The following is a 17,960-nucleotide window of genomic DNA, read 5'->3' on the forward strand; positions in this document are numbered from 1 at the left end:
AAAACAGCTGAGCATAATTATGATCCTTTTCTTTTTATCTTTGCTGCAGAAGTTAACAAATGGAAAAAATGAAGAAAATAAGTTTCAAAACCATAAGCTTTATAAAGAGAAACCTTAAAAGTCAAAACATTACTCAAACAAAGATCTTCCAAAGATCAGAGCAGATGATGGAAGTATGTTGCTATTACTTCAGATAACACCAATTTCTCAGCAAACCTGCTAATAGCTGACATCAAAAAAACCTCATCCTACCATTTTAGGACATTTGGTATGTCCTTCCTATTTGTTCTTTAAAAGAGGCAGGGGGAGAATATACCACTTAACTTTCTGAACAGCTCTTCTGAACAGGTGTGGGGCTCATTGGGTGGTAGGGGCTGGGAAATGGGTTTTTCTGGCACAGAGTTTTCCCCAACACTGTAATCTGGGGCTGCACTCTCAAATTTGTGGAGCTGTTTCCAAAACCTCAGTGGGAGTTCTAGTGTGACCTCTTTTTATATAATTTCTATTACCTATAACTTTCAGATGCTCCCAACTCCTATTTCTCATCTTCTCTTACCTGAAGCCAACTTGCATGTCTTTATTTTTTAATGGAGAACATTCTTCTCAAGGCTTCTCAAGGACCAGTTGCGGGTGAGCAGAATTACGCATTCTTTTCCTGAAAATCCACTTCACATCAGCCTGATTATTGCATGTTATATCTGTTCTGTACCACTTCTTTGGTAAAATGAATACTTTGACCAGTGGCTTGCTATTAAATTCATATCTATGTCCATGGCATATGCTGGAGCTACTAAGAGCCCTGTGCTGCTGTGGGACTACAGCACTTTCCACTTGCAGAACGATGTTCTGTGTTTCCTCTGGCGGGTGCATCTGAAACCTATTTCTTCAAGCACTGATGATGGTGATTTCGATGACATAGAGCAGATTACAAAGGCCCTTTAGGGAGGACATTACTTCATGAACACTCAAGAGCTCTTCCTGCTCTATCATTATCTAGGGCTGAGGTTTATTAAAGGCAACAGGACCATACTGTTCTGTTCTCCAGCATTTCCTTTGGACACCGAAACATGGGATTAATAATTTCGTCAGCAAAACTAGGACCTCATTTTTCAGATTATTTCAGATTTCACTACTGCCAACATTTGGCTGGGGTTTTATTTTACTCCTTCAACCTGAATGCAGATGAATGATAGGGAGCTCTGACACCAAAACTTACCCCTACAGCAGGGGAGAAATTCCTTGATGTGCAGAAAACTGAATAGTGTGCCATCTCTGTGGCTACGAACAGAAGTAAAAGCCCAGAAAAATTAACTAATCCTACAATCAGCTTCTCCTAAATTTCAGAAAATGTCATTCATGAAATTCAGCCTCCTGTTGTGATTTCTGCAAAAATCTTTTCTGTGTAATGCAAAGAAAATGAACTGCAAGAATATCATAACATTATGGTGCTACCACAAGGGCCAAACCTGTTGACTTGGAATTTGGATTTATAATACACTGTTCTGTGTGTGAAATAAAAGACTGGACTTCTGGGAGTCTTTCCAATCAGTATCTTATTTCATCATGTGGGGTTCCTTCAACCTAGGCAGAAGAGCTGAATTCCACTGTGCTGCTGGAGCACCTGTCTGGAATGACTCCAGTTGTGATGCCTGATGCTGAATGAGGCTTTTAACTTGGGGCTACTTCACCAAGCACTAGAAACCACCTGAAACACTTCATCATCCTCTTAAGCTGCTCCCTGTCCTACGGGACTGAATGCAAAGTGGAAGTAGAGAGGGTCATTTCCTCCTGACAGGGTTTTTGATGCTGGATTACCAGATTCCTTGATTTCAGAGAGCTACTCCTTAGGAAAGTGGTTATTTTCTCGCATGGGTGTAACTTCTCATAGAGGTTAAATCCATTAATGAATAACACCAAGTCTAAATCTGGAAGGACTTCAAAATAGTAGTGATTTCCTTATAGGCTTATATGGCTGCATCTCTTTGATACACTTATATGCTAGAATTCCTTCTAAAATGGTTTCTAGAGTGCGTTCAGCCCCTATTTCTAACTCATTCTTGCCTTTTTCCTAGAGATTTAATTTAATTTTTCATTTTGCAATTTTGAGTATGACAAGACATAAAGCAAGACTATGAGAGCTTATTTTACATTGAGGAGCAAGGTTTCTTTGTTTCAGTGATGCTGAGGCCCTGGTGGGTGATCACAAAGTGACCAATGCCTTATTCTACCCTACACCATGAAATCTAACATGTTTTTCACTGTTTTCACCTTCATTAATAGAAACAGAATGTATTCATCCAAGTGATGACATGCTGAAAGAAAACCTATTAGATACTGAACTGGTCATTTTCAACTGAAGAAAGACAAAAAAGGTATTTTTTTTAAACGCTTCACATCTGTTCCCCTGGTGCTCAGAGACTGAATTTTACTACCTTTTTCTGTTGCAAATAGCCTGTTATTTATTTCTAGACATGAAATTTCCTACTGAAATCAACTCTGAGTTTAAAATCTTTGCTAAGTTGCAACAGCCAAAAAAATCTCCATTTGAGGAGACTTTTTAGATAGTGTTTGTTGGAGACTGCTGCCACCACAGTGGTCAAACCAATTTAAAGCACTATGTTAAACCAACTGCAAGAAATTTTACTGTCCAGTCCAGCAGCATGGCTGTTAAACCAGACACCTTCCTGTCTTCATTTGTGCTCTTACTGCAGCCTTTGAACCATAATGGTTTTGGTGTGCTAAAGAAGACACTGACATTCATGTCAGTCTCTGGATTGCAGCATCTGAGTTTATGACAGATGGGAAACCAACAGAGGAGTTAAAATCCTGTGAATCCACACACAGCTTATAGCCAGTAGCCATCTGGCTGGGGATCTACATAATACCACAAGAGGATGAAAAAAAAAATAAAAAAAAAAAAAGGCAGTTTCATTTGCACTTCCATTTCTCATCCCCTTCTTTGTCCTACCTGGTTTGAATACACTATATAACATTAACATAAACAGTCTTTCTTCTTTTTCATCCAGGTTAAACAACTACAGTGTTTTCTTACTAGCACTTTCCACACAGAAAAATAAATTCAGTGTTAGGCAAAAAGTCCAACACATGACAGCATATAAGGTTTTCTATGGTAACAGACAAATAGGCAGCATTTAAGTGAAGTGTAAGCATTTGAGGAAAGAACAGAGAAGGGAAAGCACAAGCAACCCCATTCAGCAGCGCTTCCAGTTGCTCTAAAACCAATTCCAGGCAGAAAAAAATGTAACACAGGGCCCCTAAAGTATAATTACTTGTGAAAAAATGTGGCCAACAAAAGTTACCTAACCTGTTCAGAGTAGAAAGAAGCTCTTTACCCCTAAAATGTGATGGAAAGGCTGAAAATCTGGTTTTCAAGGCAAAAAAAGAAAAGCTTTAGTAAAAAACCCCTTTTGCACAGCAGTGTGTTCAGCTGGCTTGAGACAGGAAACATGCAAACCTTCCTTACAGACAAAAACCCTTTTTTGCCTCAACCTGCTGAAATGTTTAGCTAGGCACTTTCAGCCCCTGCATGTTTGTTGGGGTTTTAGCTTTCTCAAAAAGAGCAGATTTCTGATGTAAAGAAAGAGGAGAACCACTACACCAAGAATTCTTTTTCCTGTGAGCTGTGTTGCAAAAATGAGAGCATATTAAGCAACTCGAGAACAGGAAATAACACTGACAAACAAAACTGATATTCTTTCCATAATGTGGTCACTTAGAGGAGGACATTTGAAACTTCATCTCCCCAAATCAAGAAATGTTTATTCTGCTTTTGGCAAGGCTGCTGAATGCCTCTGTGCTCCCTCCTTCAAGTGTTTCATGATCCTTTCAGTGAAGCAGATAGTCACACTAGAGTAGAAATGAATGCTGAGCTGCACAGTTTTCTCATAAAGCTCTCTCCTTCAAAAAAATCTTATTTTATTGGTCTCAAGATGCTTGGTGGAAGTCCAGTAGTAGATATGTGGGAATGTATCTGAGATCCCCTGAGCTCATCTGGAGCATCTGGCACTGCAGGTGATGGGTGCTGAAGCTGCAGCTCCACAGCCAGGGTCCTCCTGCAGCTCTGTCCTTTTGTTAACGCAGCCTCCAACGTGAGAGGCTGCAAGAACAGATTGAATGCAGACATCTATTCCTGAGCTAATCACTCCACACTCCCTTCACACTTGACATGATCTACTCAAGGCTACAATTCATCTTGTTGTGAAGCAGACATCACAAATAGGTCAGATGAATTAAGCCCTAAAATTAACCATTTCTCTCCAGGGAAGATAAAGTGAGATTAGATGAGAAGTTCATGTGGCTGGGTTTAAATCACACACAGTGCACCCAGGCTGCCTGTTTTAACCAGTGCCCACACTTGCCTGGTATGAGGTTGTGCTTATAACTGAATTTCTTACATCTCAGCTAAGAGCTCTAGCCAGCATATTACTGATTTTTCTGCTACTTTGTCTTTTTTGGATGAAAAATTTCATCAATATGTTTTCATTTTCCATATGGACATCTTTGAACAACTGAAGATATCTTACTTTCCCCATCTGCCTATAAAAAAAAAGTGCAGTTGTGTTTTTCATTGAGAAAGGCTTAAATAACTGCAATTTTTCTTAAAAAAAACCACCCCAAACAAAGGCAGGGATATTTCCTTTATAACCCAAGTAATATCACTGCAATTCTAGTAAAAGGGCTGATTAATGAAAATGTCTGATATATACTATAATTTTCAATGGGAATAATGTGTATTTTGAGTTTTTTTTCTTGTCAGATTGAGTTTTTAATTAAGAAAAAGTGCACTGTAAGACACTTTTTAATTTTTCTTGTAAGAAGTGTGATTTTAATAAATGTAGCTATCTATCCAGACAAAATGAAACTGCAAAAGCATAACTGCAGAATTTTCTTCAGTGTTTTACAGCTATACTTTGATCAAGTAGAAACTGAGCTAGAAAAGAAAATTTATATTCTTAGTTATTTCAAGAGGGTAACTTTCTTTAACTTTTACTCCTAGGTCACAAGGCTGTTTATTTCAGATCAGAAGTACCTTAATTTAAAGCAAAGTACAAATTTTTAATCCCTTTTTATAATGTTGTGGCCTTTGTCCTCTATATCATATCACTACTAGAACCATTATCTCACCCTCCTGTCTTTATCAGCACTCAGTTAATCAAATTTATTTGGTTGGTCTGAGCTTGATTCTTACATGCATTTTCTGATTACCTCCAAACAGTTTAACAAGTTCAATAAAAAGAAGCTGCAAACATATAAGCAGTAAAAAATTTCCATACTGATATCTTTGTCTTCAATAATTTAAAATAAACACCTTCCTTTATTCCTTCAATTTGACTTTGACTTTTATGGATTCCATGGAAAGTTATAAAAATGGAATGTAAAATAAATTTTAAAATGCTGAAATCCAGGTTTCAAGCTCTGTTCCCAGAGAAGCTGTATATTGAACTACATCCCATTGGCCAGCAGACCTGCTCACAGGCCATGCCCCAGCCCCTGCCAGGATTTCACGTTGGAGGAGTCATCCAGGACCTCACAGTTAGGAGTCATCTGACATTGTAATTCAAGCCTTCAGTCTCAGAAGCCATCTTTATCTCTTCCTTTGATTTATTAAGGGTTAATAAAATGTTCTTCTACCTGCTGAAACATGTTACTATTTACTAATTTACTGACTAAGAGGAAGCTGCATCTAAATTCATTCCTATAGGTTTTACTTACAAAGAAGGACCTAACAAGGGGTTTAACTCTGTATATACTCTCATATTGCACTTCAAATAAAATATTTTAACCAGCAGTTGTTATTTAGAGCAAGCCACAGAAATAAAAAGCTAAAGCAAAAATCAGATATATAAAATACACTTCCATTTTCATGTCAAAAGAAATTACCTACTTCATGCATTCAATTATCTTACTGCTGCTTATAAGAGATGGGTTTTTTTTGCATGAACTGTAATGAGTGATTTTTACAAAAGAGTTGAATTCATTCTAAAAGTAATGTGCAAAAAACAGTTCAAGTTCACTTCTATTTGATGTTGGCACAGGCAATTTTGTGCATTCACAGCATCAAATCGCCAGGATCTTTTGTTTCAGGCCATGCCAGCGTCATTCAGTGCAGCAGCAGTAGAGGAAAGCAGGGCACTGTTCTGTGTGAGCATTTGATATGATGACGTACAGAAGACTGTATCCTACCCCTAACAACTGCTAGGAGCAATGCTTCGAAGAAATTAGGCTCTACAAATAACCAGAATGAACCTTACTAATTGCAGAAAGCTTTGCAGGTGACAGAGAGAAACGAGGCCTTTCCAGACGCTACAGGTAATGTGCTTATGTCTTAAATCATGAAATTTGATTACTTTTCTCTAGGCATGCTTAGCTGCCACTGTTATTAGACTTTATATCATCAAGCCCTTTTTGAAAATTGAACCACTATATTTAACTATATGATTTCCATGGTATTCTACAGATTAAATGCCCACTGTCCAAAACATTATTTATACCTTATACAATTACAAATTACTTGTAAACATCTGATTTCTTGATCTTGTTTTATGAAACTGAAAAAGAAGAAAGAAACACTGCCTGATCATTTCACCTCTTATTTTATATTACTAGGTATCTCAAAAGTAATTTTTTTTACTATTTTATTTCTAAAATAAACACAATACACATCCATCCCACACCATTGCCTCACAGACAACACCTGTTACTCCTTTTTATATTATTTACGCTTCTGTACCTTATAGGACTTTGAAAACTTTAAAATTTTAATGTTATGACTGAAAACATTAAGCCTTTATCTCTTCTTTGGTTTTTTGTCTCTCTTATGGTTACCAACTGCAGCAAGATGACTTCCTGATGCAATCCTTTAATCCAAACTCCTCCGGCAGGACCACAGAGGAATGAAAAGGAGTTCCAGAGACATTTTTTCCCCTTCAGCTATTCTCTTTAAGAGTTACGTATTTTTCTTTACTCTTTGAAGACATCTGCATTAAATTAAGTACATAACAGTAATCCTAACAAACCCAAAAATTAATAAAACAAAGAGAAAATGGAACTAAACCAAAATAAATTGTTTGCTTAATGTAGCTGAATTTACAGTTCTCATACATTAAACTAGATAAGGCATAAACCAGATAAGCCTGACTTCAGATAAAAAAAAACAACCAAACAATCTGTAGTTTATCCTTTGAAATTAAATATCCTTTCTGACCACACCAGTCAGCCTGTCAATGCCACTTGCTGCTTGGAGACCAACAATTCTGTTTTTGTCTCCCAAAGATATGCTTAATAAACCCCGGTTAAGGTTTCCCAAGCACTTCTCTGAACACAAAAAAAAATGAGCTTTGGTAAACAATTTCAGTCTCCATTCTCTGAAGAGTTACACCATCGAGGAAACAAAAAAAACTTAATTATGATTTATAGCTGCCTTTTCAAGGTTTATGACCCAGCTCAAATATTGTCTTTTGCTAACCATCCTGGCTGGCTCTCTAGGTTTTGGCCAGACCCATGGGCAAATCTCACGTAAAATACACTCCCTTCCTCTTCCACTTGTCACATCTGATGAGTTATAGACAAGGAATAAGGGTCACTCTTAAAATCAGCTTCATTTCAAAACAAAGTCCAGTGGACATTTGGAAAAAAATCCGTCTTGGTTGTTGTCTCGAATGACAGATTGTTTCCACCTCTATGGATTTTAGGACTCACATACACAGTCTTTGCATGAGTACCTGTGTCATTTAACAGGTGGCATTTCCCTGATACAAGCAGAGCATGACTCTTGGAGGGATATAGTAAAAACTGATCTGTAATGGAAACTTTTGCCACTTTGGAAGTATAATGAAAATGGCAGGTTTGTTCCTTCTCATACACAGCCATGGATGCAAACATGCCAGCAAAAATGGCTTAGATAAGCAGAACTTCTTTCTAAGAAAAGAAAATAAATAAAGCAAATAAAGACAAACTGCAAACTGCAGAACAGGCTCCACACCAGGACACCAATACCAAGGTACCAGAAGAGTGAGCGCAGTGATGAACAGATCCCATCCGTATCCTGTGATATTAAGTGTGACTGTTCTCATCTTAAGAGCATGGTCTAAGCCATTCTCAACCTTTTATTCTCCAGCCTCTCCAATAAATTTGAAATTAGAAAAAAAAACCAATTTCCAAGACAAGAGACGCTGAAGCCATGAAAATAATGGAGGCATTACAGAGCTACCTAACACTACCCAACACAGCCCCAATGTGATACAGCCCCAGAGCTAAACCAGGGCTACTGTAATCAGCCATGAAAAAGAAGTTATCATGACTTGGAAGCAGATTGCTACAGGAGAAGGTTAGCCTGTGACTCCCAGAGCTGGGACTATGTCACATACCATTTTTGGTGTAACTGCAGGCTTGGAAGAAGCCTTTCACCAGAAGGAATTCAGGGTGCGGCTGCACTTTGGTTCCCTAAAGCCAAAAGCAAATGAATTGTGATCTCAGATCTGTTCAATAGAACATTGTATTAATTTATTTTTTAAATTATGAAATCATACATAGGACAGTCTTTCAAAGCTCCAGATCAAGTTAATTTCAGTCATTACAGAGGCAAGCAGAGTTACTCAAACATTCAATTAAAATAACCTTACAGAACTGTATTTAAATTGTATCATCACTCTGATGATATCCAAAGCAAAACATAAAATAAAGGTCAAACTAGAGAACACTATGGAGCAAGTTAATACCCATGAAAAATGAGCACAAGGAAAACAAAACTATTCCCCGGTGAAAAATGGTAGCAGAGGATGTGAGAAGAAATGTTATTCCTCTCCTTTATTGCTGCTCATCTAACAGAGAAAAAGAATGAGAAAAGAACTTCAGAATTTCTAATAGTAAAAAGACAACCCTGCCTTACCACATAACAACGAAAGAAAGAGTTAGAAAAGAAGGTGCATAACCAAAATAGGACCTCACTGCTTGCACATCTCCCTCTCAAGCTCCAGGACACACAGACCCTGCCATGGGTGATTTTATTTCTTTTAGTTTGCTCAACACTCTCTTACAATGAAACAATTTTGTAATTGACTTAAGGCAAGGATTCTTTCTTAAAAACAACCAGAAAAAAATCCTAATGCTTTGGTAATCTCTCTCTTAATCCTCTCTATACATTACCACTGGAAAACACTTCAAAACCTGATTAATCCAAAGATAATTATACTCAACTGTTCACCAGTGAGGAATAAGAATGTATTGGAAGGCAGCTAATACACATCTTCCTAAAAGAAATAAATTAAATATTCTTTCAAAATGCTTTCAGATGTACATATTGATAATAACAATAAAAGCTAATGAATCTCACCTAAAAATCTCTAGTTGATTCCTTTCAATTCCTTTCAAAAGGAAGTTTTTCTCAATTTATAGAGTTTCTGCACACATTTGAGATGAGTCCAAGAATCAACCAACGCATTTAATTATTTCTACCGCAGAAATGTTTAGATAGCATGGCTATATCTGTGAGAAGGCAAAGGCCTCCTTGTTTTTACAGGAGAAATATGTAATATGTTAGCCATAAATTAGCATGCTACTTTGAGTAGTAACCATGAAAAATTAACCTTGATACAAAATTCAAATTATTCAGAAATACATCTATTTTAGATCCTGACCTTCTGGCTACCATTGCAGCAGAATACAATTAACAGTTTTCTGAGGCTCTCACAATGTATATTCAGAGGGTTTATGACTAAGTGATACATGAAATGATACAAGGGACTCTTTGAAGTATTGCAGATAAAAAAGAACATTGAAAAACAGTATCTTCTGTGTTTACACACAAATATTCTGCATAAGCAAAGCCAAGCTAAATACATCACCCGGATAGTTTCTTTACAGGTGGTGAATTCAGACAAATATTATTTTCCTTACATTAAAAATATGACAGTATGGCTGAAGTCTGTTAACAAGCTAATGTTTTAAACCAAGAAAGTGAGGATAGAGTGTATTTTAAGGACTTATTTAAACTCTAGTGTCAGAAAGGTCAGCAGAATTTTCGTAATTATCCATACTTGGGGAGGATGCTGGAAAAGTGGGAGTTGAGACACAATTTCAGGGGTAGGTAGGTGTGTACCAATGCTGCTAAACATGCTATGATTTTTTTTTTAAAAAAACCTTCAATTAGTTTTAGTTTTAATAACTGAATTATCCTATTGCCAAAACCCTACACAAAGTGATTAACAATTGTGAATGTGCACCTAGGTTCTGCACAACCATTTATGGACCAATGTAGGATAACCAACAGATGTACAACCCAAAACAAATATTTGTGATACCTCTGCCTTAGTATTTGCAGTCATTTATGGAAGTTAAGGTAGAATCTTTTAATACTTGGTCTATAAAGGTGTGATTCACCAGAGCTCTTGACTACAGCATGGTTTAACTGGGATTCAGGAATGCTCAGCACCACCCTCCATAGCAAGGAGCTGTTCCACACCAAAGCTGGAGCAGCTGATGGACAGCCCAGGCTGGAAGTGCTCAGCTGCCCTGCTGGAGTGCTGCCACTTGCACAAATAATTAAGTATTTATTCTAACATGGCACAAACAGTCATATCCTAGATAACTGCACACTCCCTAAGGTTACAGACCAAATGTCTGTGTGCCTCACTTACCCAATAAATATAAAAGCTTAAGTTCATATTAGGCAGGAGAAATTAACTCTCATATACACTATAAAAACCTTCAGTGAATAAACATTTATCACTGTGATACTGACCATTAGTTTGTACCTGGAATTTAATTTTTTCTCGTCCCCGTAGAAGCAAGAATTAAAATTACAGTGTTTTTTCTTCTTTTAATTGTACTTTTAATTGTACTCACTATAGAAAGCAAAACTCTTACAAAATACAGGTATTTTTAAAAACCATACCTATTTCAATTTTCACAAAAGAATCTGGAGAAAGGAAATTATGTGCTACATTTTCTTAATACATCATGCCTCCAGTGACCTTCAGCTCTGATGAAAACTGCCACCACTCATTTTTTTAATTACTGACACAAAGCTCTGGATTAGTTAGAGCTTATGAACTCTTCAATACTTCAAATACATTGTTAAAGGCAAAAATGTAAATGGCCTTCATTCATAACATTTTAAATGCAGGTGACAATTCTCACAATGACACTGTAAGAAAGCAGAGGAAATCACTCTCAATGGTTTTGAACGACCCCAGGACAGAAGCTGCCATGTTCAGACCAGTGTGAGAGTGGAGATGGTCATGAGATGCCCCCCAGCACCACACAGGAGCACAAAGACAAACACAAAAGCCCTTGTTCACACGTGCCTGGCAAAGAAGAGGCCCCACAAGGCCAGGGCCTGAGAGGGAGAGAGCTTCTCAGACAGATCCCAACAAGGGAAATGCTTTCACTGGAGACAGCCTGGCACCAACTGTGCTCAGAAACCAGGGTGATGATGGGATGATAGCAGTACCTGCATAAAGGTAAAAACCAGCAACAGAAAAATTCTGTGGGATGATTCAGGCTAATTCTGAAGGAGGAAACATTATCTTCCACTGGGTCAGGTCCACAAGTTGATTCCATAGCAAAATCCTACAGTTCAAACCATAAATGGATGTATTTGGCCAGTACACTCAATACTGGACTTGTCATAGGATACAGAACTCCAGGGTACTAAATATCATTCAAGCCCCAGAAAAATATTTCATTTCCAAAGCTCATAGATAACCCTCCAAGAAGATACTAAGACCAGGTGACTGGGTAACTAATTTTCACTAGTGTAATTCCTAGCATCCTGCAGAAGTTGATTTTTTTGTAAGATCTTCCAAAGAACTTCAAACGCCTGCCCACAATCTAAAGCTGGGGGAGTTGAGTCTTTGAAAGGTTAAAGGGCTTGTCCAAGATCTGTAAATAGCAAAGACAAATCTCCAAGCTCCATCTCTCCTCCCTTACTCTACCATCATGAGTCAGAAATAATCCTGCACCAGAGCTTTATCCCAGGGATTACAAAAAATATTTTGAAAGACTACATATGAGAAAAATACATAGATCTGAAGTTCTGACATGAATTCTAAATAATTAGATTTTAAGAGAAGTAGAGTTTCAGTTCAATTCTCTGCTCCAGTTATAGTCTCTCTTCTAAACATCAACTAAAAGAAACTCATTTCAAAATAACCAAGATGAATAAACAATCTTTTCAGCAGAGCAGCAAATCAGGTAGATGGATGTCTTAAAGATATGAATTCCAAGTTTCACATCTCATTACTGCCCACAGCCCTCCAGTCTCAATCCTGACAACAGCCAATAGCTTTTATGAATAAGCATGTTCTGGAAGAGACGCTGGACTACACGGCTGATAAACAGACAGATAAGATGGAACAGAAATACAAAACGTCAAACATCCATTTACCACAGGTACCAGCCCAGGAGCCTGCAGTAATGTTTATGCAGATAGGAAAGCAAAGATCAAAAAGAAAGCTATGCAAATAGTTTGGTTCTATCATTTATTAGAAGATTTTGGCTTTGTAAATATAAATCAAATAAAAATGTACAGCACTGCCAGGGAAATAAATTATATTAGATATCTATACATTAATATATTCTAGTAAACTAGTCTAAGGAACAAATCTAGCTATAATTCAGTCAAGAATCTGTACGGAACCATACTATTAAATTTCTATGGTATGTGAAGAATAAAACAAGTCTCAGCAATACAGTTCTTCAAATCATACTAAAAGCAAAATGACTGCAAACTCCTAAAGCAATGTTACTAATTTATCATTGCTACAGCTTAAGAATGTAGCCACATCACATAAATTGCTTCTCCCTCATGTAGTATCTTAGAATCACTATATTTGAAAAAAAAAATAAAAATCCGAATCGTATTACAAAGAGACTGCACTTTTATAGCACAGGAGGTAGCAGACGGTGAAACAAGAAATAATATAATGGCATGAAGAATTATATGCATTTTGCACTGGACTTATCATTTATATGATAAATAACAAGTGCACAAAAATCTGAGACACTTGATTGTTTTTCTTGAAGAAAAAAATCTGTTTGGTATAGGGCAGCTAGTTGGAAGAAACAGATTTTTCAGGAAATCTGAAATGAAAGTAGGCAGTAACAGCTAAAATGTATCTCATACTACAAAATGCCTTCCTAACCATTTTGGGATGTTACAAGGTGTACAACTACTTCAATTAAAAACAGGATAAAGATATTGAGAATCCTAAACAACAGCTTTGCCTTCCCTGGATCTCATCCAAGAAGGAGTAGTAGATTTCATCATTTTTTTCCTCTCATAATTAAAAAAATGCTGGATTTCTCTTCCACTCAATTATATATTTTTCTATAAATCCTTATTTTCAAAAAACAAGAAGGCAAAGAAGAAGGGAAGCACCAGGGCACCAATTTCCTTCAGGTAATTCATCACATTGATACAATTTTGGTACCCTAAATTCTATTTCTCCCACATTCATGACCTCCTCACCGCTCTTCTCCTTAGCCACAGTATCTCAGTACTTCTCTGTTGAATTCAGTTTATTTTAGTCATTTTCCCACACCAAGAGCCTTCTCAGTTGTCCAACTGATTTGCTATAAATTTTCTTGGACTGTAAGCCACCTCCCTGACATCCTCCCCTCTCCTTATATCTTGTTTCCTGCAGTCGTGGGAAAGGGATACGAGATGTTTCATCTGTGCTCTGCCTGATTTTCTTGAAGGTCCTTATTGCCTTTTAGTTTCCATTTGCCAGCATCTCAAAAAGCCCAAAGATTTTGTAAAAAGCAGCATCAATCAATAAACTACAAATATTCTTTTATATTACCCCAAAACTTCTTTGAAATTTTAGTGCATTTAGTGAACATGAAAATGCTAATTGGAAGGAATAAAAAATAATCGGTCTTATGTTTTTAATTGGCCACAGCTAACAGTTAGAAGAAAGCAAACAACAGAAGTACATATTGGAAAGAAAATCTCATTATTTAAAAATGTAATAGTTCTTTTTACTGGAAGTGTTTTAGCTGCTGTTTCAAGTAAGCTACATGAGGAAATGTGAGAATTATATTGTCTCCATGTATTCAATTTTTAAAAATATAAATCAGTAATTTTAATAATTTATAATCCTAGACAAGATAGTCTTTTTCTCAGTCTACTTTCTCTTGTTTTTCTTTAGAAAAGGAAAAGCTTGTGTAAAATATGTGCAACTATTTTTCTGAGGAAGAATTAAAACAGACTGCCTGACCTGATAAGCCCTCTGGAAGACTCAGCTAAAAGTCTAAGAAATAGAAAAGCTGAGCTGCAGGAAGATTGCAATGACTATTCTGGTACTAAGTCTCCTGTCACATGTGCCACTCCCATCTTTTTTAAGCAGAAATGACAATGCATGGCCAGTTGCTGACAGCCAGCTTCAACAGTATAGCCGATAAATTTGTTTAAGAAGGTCTGTCCTGCAGGTATGTCCAAGTTCACTTCCTGACAGTGCTACAGGCTTACTGAGACACCAGGAATGTTTCTTAACTGGCTAAAAAATTTCTATTTTCTTGAGATTACATAAATTTTCTTAATTTTTTGTAAAATGGAAAAAAAGCCAACATACACATGCTGATTACTGAACTCTCCAGTCACTCTTGAACAAGGATATTCAGATTCCATGAGTGAATACTCAGATTCCATGAGTGAACATTTCTGTTTAATTATACTAAGAAAGAAATCCAAGAGGGTGTTTCCAAGCATAGGACTCATGTTCAACAGCACAAGCACCCTCTGAGCTGAAGCCTGAAACTTTACAATTTCTGTAATAATATTCAGTTCTCTCAAAAGTTCTGAGGGCAGCTCCAGACTGTATCACAGTGAATGTCTCAGCTCACTGATGACAACAGAACTTCTGATGTCACAGCAAAAAGTAAAAAATGGGCTATGAGCAAATGTAAATTGAAATACATTTCACTATTCCCAGAGTCGAGACATTCACTCTGAATGAAAAACTAGCAGTAAAACACTGGTAAGAGAATTGCTAGCAAGATTAGTTGCCTCTTGGTGAAGATTTTAAAGGAAGCTATTTCTCTTGAGGAAAATGATGCAACTTCTCATGACATTCCTCCCTAAGTTATAAGCTGTTTCTCAATTTCAAAGTAACATTAATTTAGTTACTAAGTAAAAAATATGCTAGTTTTATTGTAGCTCTTCCTTTAAAACTAATCAGAATATCATAGCAGCAAATGTTTTTCACTATTCTAGGACCTAAACACAATACCATTTCCTCCTACTATGGGGGAACCAGCAACTTGAAATTCCAGCCATTTTTACTGAGCTATTAAACAATTTAGCATATTAAATCTACTTGCTGTTTTCTTTTGCACTTGTTTTCATTGTTATCAATACCACCTTCTCTCCATCTTATCTCTTCTTACTTCTAATTTTCTATTCTTTTAGCGCTAAAAGTATTGGCATATTATCTTTATCACTTTTTGCCTTAGAAGCAGACCTGTTCAGAGAATGAAAAGGAATTGTAAGCCTTAGCAACTGTTCCCCCTCTAATTTATACTCCAAATGCCTCGTAATACAGCAAAGTGCTGATACTGCTACTTTACAGGGAGGAAACCATGGCATAGAGAAGTATATTCAGAATCTGTTACAAGCACAAAAATGAGACTGGTAAATCATTGCAGAAACCTGATGAATTACTCTCACCAGCCCATGGTGGGCAGGCACAGATCCTGGCTCACAATATTTCAGGTACAGTTCTCAGGAGGCTTCCAGTCATGTACCTGGCAGCAGGGCCGTGCTGATGCCACGAAGGCTGAATAAACTCAGATCACTGGATTTGGAAAAAACCAATTAACAAGGGTCGCTGAAGCAAACACCAGCCTAGCACTCAACACTGAGACAAGTCTCAACCTCCATTTTGGGAGCTCTCAGCTATCCAAAGCACAGGGTATAGGCGTTTTGGGCTCATATCCACATAGGAATTTTGTGCAATCTCCACAGGGTGAGCCAGTTTGGCCATGTTTGCCCTACACAGTAAACACTTAAAAACAATCTCAATATGTGTGATACAGACATCATGTCAGGTTCCTCCATCTGAAACGCTCATGTCTAGATCCTACAGTCTGACTTCCAATCCACACTTACCCAGACTAACTGTGTGCTGCCATCCTCACACTAATACTGTGGCTTAAGTGGCTTTTTACTCTTCCACAATCACCTCCCTCTACACATATTTGTAGAGATCATAAGAACCACAGGGATTGATCAAAGACACACTTACTGAATTCCTAGTGTATGACATGAAGCTACTCAATGAAGCTACTCAAATATACAGGATACTCCAGGGCTAAAGATGGAGAAGGTAACATAAGTAACCTTATATAATAATATATGAAACATAATAGTTTCAGCCTCTCTGTTGGAACACCAATGTCAACATCTAATTCACAACAAATCTAAATCCTAGCTTATAAATATAAGCAGGCTGTAAATAAAAGCAATAAAGATTAGGTATTTTTACTGACTCAGCAAACAGACCTGCATGTTTCAACCAGATGCCTTCCCATCAAAGACACCTGTAAGGCCCACAAATACCAGTTCTTTCTCTAAATTAAGCTCTGACTAGAATAACTGACTTTGCTACAAGGAATCTGGAGAATTTTTTAATTTGAAGAAAACATTAAGTATCCTGAGCATTTTTCTTGTGCTGAAGAGAATGAGTCCTAAGGAGAAATCTTTCCTTAGCTTGGGGCCACTAAATTAGTGTTGGCTACTTGAATCCTTGGAGGCAAGGGTCTCTAGCCTTTGGGATCAGGAACAAACCTCAGCTGAGCAAGTTATAGGAATTAATTTAAGGAAAACTGACCACACATCTGTTCTCGTGCCTGAAAAGTTTGCTCTAATCCACTTCAGTTGATGGGGTAGAGAAAAGCAAACAAACTGGGCCGAGAGCTCTCACAGTACCTACAGCAGACATTCCTCTACAGTTAATTTTGAGAAAGCAAGGTGACAGGAGTGGTAAGTATTCCATGGTGAGTAGCAGCTGGATAAGGTTATTACTGTTTTTTCTGCAAACTATCTTGGCAGCAGATCTCGTAGCTTTGAATGTTTTTATGCCCACAGCACTCTGTAAGATGCGTTTTTCCTTTTTATTTTTATTTTTATTTTTTTTTCTTCTTTTTACTGTTGGAGAACCACTATACAAAAAGCTGAGTCTGGAAGGCCTACTAAAGGTACCCAACTTCAGCACCACAATTGACATGGTGTGCAGTTCAGGAAGTCTGATAAGTGGTTTTTATGCTTTGCGCTCTGCAAGATCAAAATAATTACACTCAATAACTAACAGTGTCCAGGCAATTCTGCTGTAAATAGTCCTGGGCACCTCCAGTTAGCTTATAGTCAATGCACTATTTTGGTGACTATGTAAAACAGAAACAGTCCCAATCACAAATTTCTACTATAGACAAAAATAACATGAGCACATTAAGCTGCTTTCCCCTGTCACCCCTGATGAACTTCATATGGCAACCAGACCAAAAGCCCCCGCTGAGCCCCTGAAGCTGAATGTGAAACGGAAATATCACAAAAAAACAGTGCCAGCATCCCAGAACATGACTCACACTGCGTAAGTACCAAATCACTACATTTAGAAGATTCTCATCTGGTTATTTTGTGTGGATAGATCAAGCACTCTGAAACTCCATTTGCTGAAGGAAGCAGACTGAGCACCAGGGCTCCTCACTTGGTAGCTGCCTCCTGCGCTAGTTAACTTCAAGCAAGTCACTGCATATCTCTACACTACCATTTCCAAATGCAAAACTAATTACACTAATCCCTTTTCTGCAACACTTAAACATCTATGGATGAAAATAATTATCCTAGGAACTATTTATGTTTATTAGAGCAAAGAAGTAAAATAGTGCCTGGAAAGCCAGGGCCAAGTCTCTTCTGTCAATCTGTCCCTCCTGACATGTAT

The 17,960-nt window shown here is 37.4% G+C and overlaps 1 protein-coding gene across 17 annotated transcripts in view; it reads right to left on the bottom strand.

Annotated features, from left to right (window-relative positions):
* The window catches only part of ZMYND11 (zinc finger MYND-type containing 11), a 105,445-nt gene that overhangs the window by 70,257 nt on the left and 17,228 nt on the right, over positions 1 to 17,960 (bottom strand). For 2 of the 17 annotated variants that reach the window (XM_086864868.1, XM_086864817.1), the window contains exon 1: positions 8,388 to 10,624. The exons of the other annotated variants lie outside the window; for them this stretch is intronic. The gene's annotated coding sequence lies outside the window, so the exon portion shown is untranslated. Of the gene's footprint in view, positions 1 to 8,387; positions 10,625 to 17,960 lie in introns of those variants that run through there. 17 annotated transcript variants of the gene reach the window in all.

Source organism: Cyanistes caeruleus, chromosome 1 (assembly GCF_971803275.1).
Source record: "Cyanistes caeruleus chromosome 1, bCyaCae1.hap1.1, whole genome shotgun sequence".
NCBI classification, from domain to species: domain Eukaryota; kingdom Metazoa; phylum Chordata; class Aves; order Passeriformes; family Paridae; genus Cyanistes; species Cyanistes caeruleus.